Below are 6000 nucleotides of genomic sequence, written 5' to 3' on the forward strand. Positions count from 1 at the left end.
ATCCACCCCATCCACAAACATGGTCTTATATCTTTATAATGAAAAACACAATGTGAGCTCATATTCAAAGGGGAGCCTTCTTCCTGTAATAGCTGGATCATGGAATCTTGCGGAGTCCCTATGTTACCTATTAACTCCTTGTCTTAGCATTTCCTTTGGGTTCTATTCCCTTTTGGTCTTGATTGTTGCCCATGTTGTAGGGCTTTTGTTGTTGATGTTGTTTCCTATTCCCTTTTGGTCTTGATTGTTGCCCATGTTCTCTTTTATGCATCTAATTAGGATACTGTTGTAGTCGATGTAAGAAAGACTGCCAACTTGTACATGCAGCATTTGGGACCATGAATGCAAAGCTAGATAGAGATAAGGATCATAACAACACATGTGCTAATTTCTATATATTGTTTATTTGCTATTCTTTAGGCAGTGCCGCTCTCTATCTTCCCCCTCTCTATCTCTGTGTTCCCCACCCCAAGAAACCGTGACGTGTATCATTCAACCAAGATCGGTTGAGTTTAGGTTGATGGATAGCATTGACAGAATTTAGAAGACCAACATTAACTGGGCCTGGGAGGGGTTGGTGGATTAGGTTAGGAATTGCCAGCTACAATAGAACTTTTTCTCATTCTATTGGGGATTTTCTTTCATTGTTGCAAATGTTTGGATATGCGATAATCTTCTCCAGCCATTTTAGTCCTTGTGATGGTGAAGAGTTGACATTGTAAAAGAGAAACAAAAGTTTCTTGTTTTATTGGAATTTCCTATCAGAGTTTATGCAACCTTTCCATAGGTTGTGTTTGCATGATATATATTATTTGATTAACTGGTGGAGAGCTGCTAGATACAGGTTAATGAGGTAGCATTCAGCTGATGTTGTAATGAGTGAATGCCAAGAGTAGGAAAGATAGATTTTGAAATAAGTACATTAAATCGAATATCGGAGCATAATGCGGGGCCGGTGGTTCCAAGGAGACCCAACTAGGATGGTTGGGGACCCACTTAAAACTTAAGTGATTTAGGTCTAAGATCAAGGGGCAAAACAGTAAATATATTGATGTTTATAAGCATGGTTTTAAGTATAGGTACATATTGTACCGTATCGGCTGATACGTATCTATATCGATCCTTACCGATATGATACACATTGATACGATATATGGAATTTTTAAAACCCTTTCGTATCAACATATATCCTATGATACATACCGATACACACTGATACACCATAGATACGATACGATACACGCTGATACACCACCGATACGATACGATACACACCGATACTTACCGATACTTTATGAAAAAATAAAATCGAGTGAAATGTATGTTTCGGTATGTATGGGTATGTATCGGTGCATATTGATACATATCAATACGGTACGATACGTACCGATATAGTGCGCTACGATCATATAATGGCCAAGTTGGGTCATGTTTTAGAAAAAACACGATTTTTTTAGGGGTTTTTTTTCCAAAGTTACTACCAGCCAAATTTCTCTCTAACTAAAGTAAAAATCAATGTTGGGAACAAGGATTTTACATTTATGGGACAACTACAAACCTTGAATTCTTAGTGCGATACCCTCAATTTAGTATTTATGCATATCAATAGCTTTCTTAACAAATTTTTTATGCAAAAGTGTATAAAAAAATATTTCTCCGATACGATATGATACCCTCCGATATGTATCTTAATTTTGGCCAACCGATACGGCGACCAATACTGATACTTTAATCCTTGTTTATAAGGGGAATGGCACTCTTGTAAATAACCAGAAATCTTTAATGTTTCAATGGGTTGGTTAAGGAAGAGGACTCAATTGGGAATTTAAAGTAGTCAAGGTTCGATTTGAAACCAAAGAAGTTAAAAGGACAAAATGGCTTAAAGGGGTTTTATAGGGGTATAATGGAAAATCCAGAATAAAGAACTTGAAATAAACCCATTGATTAGGTTGCCTTCAACCTATAGCCAAGAAGAGGGAGGCGGAGAACCAGAACTTGGAAGCTGATCCAGGGCACCTAACCAAGGCTCCAAATCTCACGAAAATATGTGAACAGAATCGCCTTCTCCAGCTTTAATGAATCCAAGACTCAATGACATCTAACAACAAGCATTGTTCAAGTATTAAGCTTTGAAATTTCTCCAAGCCGTAGTTACAGGTCAGTAAAAACTCATAGAGACAACCACCAACAGGGAGGGTTTCAACGATCAAGGACTTCAAGGTTGAGTTGCCTAGGACAAGGGAACATCTACCCAAAGTAATAGGGAGGCAGAAAAGGGGGAAGTGACAGATTGATACGGGTCTATGAAGGTACTATGGTACAGTAAGGCAAAATAGAGTATCAGCAGTGAAGAGAAATAATAGGAAATAAAAAGGAGGAGGAAGAAGAAGAAATCAGGGGAGAGAGAATAAAGGGGGGTGTCTCGCTGGACAAGGAGGAGATAAGAGAGAGAGGGGGGAAGGGAGTGATTTCACAGATTAAGAGAGAGAAGGAAAGGGGGGGGGGGAAGAGAGACAGCCACATAGGCATTACTCAAATCAATTTTTTTTTCTTCATTCCTTAACTAAAACTACTGTGGCCCATGGCCCTAACATAAGTAGGAGAAGAGTTACTAAATAAAAAAAGAGAAGTGCTAACTAGGAAATTAATCTAATATAAAAGAAACTTCCTAATTTAAAATCTAGTAAAATAGAAACATAATAAAACTAAAATTAGAAAGTTCTACTTACCTAATAGCTACCCCAAAATAACATAAAATAAAAGGTAACAAATATTCTCACATAAAATAAAATCCTAGAATAATCTAATAATCTTGAACCCAAATCAGTAACTTGGAACCTAAATTGGATTTGGTTCTTGATCTGGGTTCTGGAGTGGGTTTGGGTGGATCCATTAGAGCGCTGCTACATCAACTCCCCTGATGTTTAGAAAAACTCATCCATGAGTTTATAGAATGAGAGATTCAGCACCACTCGATCAGCATTCTCGATCAACGGCATTGATGCGGTAAAGATCCAGCGCATCTCATGATCAACAATCACAATCTTCTGAAATTCATCAACAAATGGTATAATTTTGATCGGAATCAGATGGCAGGGCTTCACCAATGAGATCGGTCCATTGATTAGTTCTTCAGGTGCAACCTTCATTAAGTCATCCAATTAATCTTTAACTTCAGCAGCAACGCTTGCTGTAATGGTCTCTTGATTGGGAAGCTTTAGGCACTTCTGGATCAACTTGGGGAGCTTTCAATGCTTTTTCATTTTTTTGATCGGAGCATGGTTCTTGAGGTGTCATCACAATGTCATGAATAACGTGACCTTACTGTCCGTTGGGGTTCAGAATACGTTTCTTTAAAGCATCAAGTCTTCTGGTAATGACCTGAATGGTAATAGCTTGTGCTTTCCTAGCAACCAACTCTTCTTGGAATACTCTAATGACCTTCAATGTCGCTTCATTCAGTTGAAGTAACCAAGCCCACAGTTCAGTCGAGGGGGTGGTGTGAACAACCATTGGAGTAAAGGAGTTGATAGGAAATTTGCTTTGATACAAAATAATACGGGGCCGGTGGGTCCAAGGAGACCCAACTAGGATGGTTGGGGACCCACTTAAAACTTAAGTGATTTAGGTCTAAGATCTAGGGCCAAAACATCAATATATTGATGTTTATAAGGGGAATGGCACTCTTGTAAATAACTAGAAATCTCTAATGTTTCAATGGGTCAGTTAAAGAAGAGGACTCAAGTGGGAATTTAATTTATTGTAAAGGTTGGAATTGGAACCAAAGAAGTTAAAGGTTAAAATGGCGTAAAGGGGTTTTATAGGGTTGTAATGGGAAAACCAAAATAAAGAACTTGAAATAAACCCAACGATTAGGTTGCCTTCAGCCTATAGCTAAGAATAGGGAGGCGGAGAACCTGAACTTGGGAGCTGATCTAGGCCACCTAACCAAGGCTCCAAATCTCACAAAAATTTGTGAACAGAATCGCCTTCCGTAGCTTTGTTGAATCCAAGACTCAATGACATCTAACAAGCGTTGATCAAGTATTAAAGCTCTAAAATTTCTCCAAGCAGTAGTTGCAGGTCATTAACAACTCATAGAGCCAACCACCAACAAGGAGGGTTTCAATGACCAAGGACTTCAAGGTTGAGTCACCTAGGACAAGGGAACATCTACCCAAAGTAATAGGGAGACGAAAAAGGGGGAAGTGATAGATCGATACGAGTCTATGCTGTGGTACCGTAACGCAGAACAGAGTATCAGCAGTGAATAAAAATAATAGGAAATAAGAGGGAGGAAGAAGAAGAAGAAATCAAGGGAGAGAGAAGAAAGGGCTTTGTCTCGCTGGACAAGGAGGAGATAACAGAGAGAGGGGGAAGGGAGAGATTTCACAGATTAAGAGAGAGAAGGGAAGGGGGGAAGAGAGATAGCCACGTAGGCATTACTCAAATCAATTTTTTTTCTTTATTCCTCAACTAAAACTACTATGGCCCATGGCCTTTACATAAGTAGGAGAAGAGATACTAAAAAAAAAAAAAAAAAGAGAAGTGCTAACTAGGAAATTAATCTAACATAAAAGAAACTTCCTAATTTAAAATCTAATAAAATAGAAACACAATAAAACTAAAATTGGAAAGTTCTACTTACCTAATAGCTACCTCTAAATAACCTAAAACAAACGGTAACAAATATTCTCAAATAAAATAAAATCCTAGAATATTCTAATAAGCTTGAACCCAAATTGGGTCTGGTTCTTGGTCTGGGTTTTGGAGCAGGTTTGGGTTGATCCATCAAAGCACTACTACATCAACTCTCCTAATGTTTAGAAAAACTCGTCCACGAGTTTTATAGAATGAGAGAATCAGCACCACTCGATTAGCATCCTCGATCAAATCATTAACGTGGTAAAGATCCAGCGCATCTCGTGATCAATGATCATCATCTTCTGATGGTTGTCAAGAAATGATATGATTTTGATTGGAATCAGATGGCGGAGCTTCACAAATGAGATCTGACCATCGATCAGTTCTTCAGGTGCAATCTTCATCGAGTCATTTAGTTTATCTTTAACTTCAGTAGTAATGCTTACTGTAATGGTCTCTAAAAGGGAAGCTTTACGCACTCCTGGATTAGCTTGGAGAGCTCTCAATGCTTCTTCATTTTGTTGATCAGAGCATGGTTCCTGAGGTGTCATCACATTATCATGAATAACGTGACCTTGCTGTTAGCTAGGGTTCATAATACATGCCTTTAAGGCATCAAGTTTTGTGGTAATGAGCTGAAGGGTAAAAGTTTGTGCTTTCTTAGCAACCAACTCTTCTTGGAAATCTTTAACAACCTTCACTATCTCTTCATTCGGTTGAAGTAACCGAGCCCACAATTCAGATGAGGGGGTGGTGTGAGTGACCATTGAAGTAAAGGAGTTAATAGAATATTTGCTCTGATACCAAATAATACGAGGCCGGTGGGTCCAAGGTGATCCAGCTAGGATGGTTGGGGACCCACTTAAAAGTTAAGTGATTTAGGTCTAAGATCAAGGGTCAAAACAATAATATATTGATGTTTATAAGGGGAATGGCACTCTTGTAAATAACCAAAAATCTGTAATGTTTCAATGGGTCGGTTAAAGAAGAGGACTCAAGTGAAAATTAAAATTATTGTCAAGGTTGGAATTGGAACCAAAGAAGATAAATGTAAAATGGCGTAAAGGGGTTTTACAGGGGTATAATGGGAAATCCAGAATAAAGAACTTGAAATAAACCAATGCTTAGGTTATTTTCAACCTATAGCCAAGAAGAGGGAGGTGGAGAACCAGAACTTGGAAGCTAATCTAGGCCACGTAACCAAGGCTCCAAATCGCACAAAAATTTGTGAACATAATCGCGTTCCCCAGATTTATTGAATCCAAGACTCAATGACATCTAACAAGAAGCGATGATCAAGTATAAAAACTCTGAAATTTCTCCAGGCAGTAGTTGCAGGTCATTAACAACTCAGAG

This window comes from Macadamia integrifolia, chromosome 5, assembly GCF_013358625.1.
Source record: "Macadamia integrifolia cultivar HAES 741 chromosome 5, SCU_Mint_v3, whole genome shotgun sequence".
Taxonomy (NCBI): Eukaryota; Viridiplantae; Streptophyta; class Magnoliopsida; order Proteales; family Proteaceae; genus Macadamia; species Macadamia integrifolia.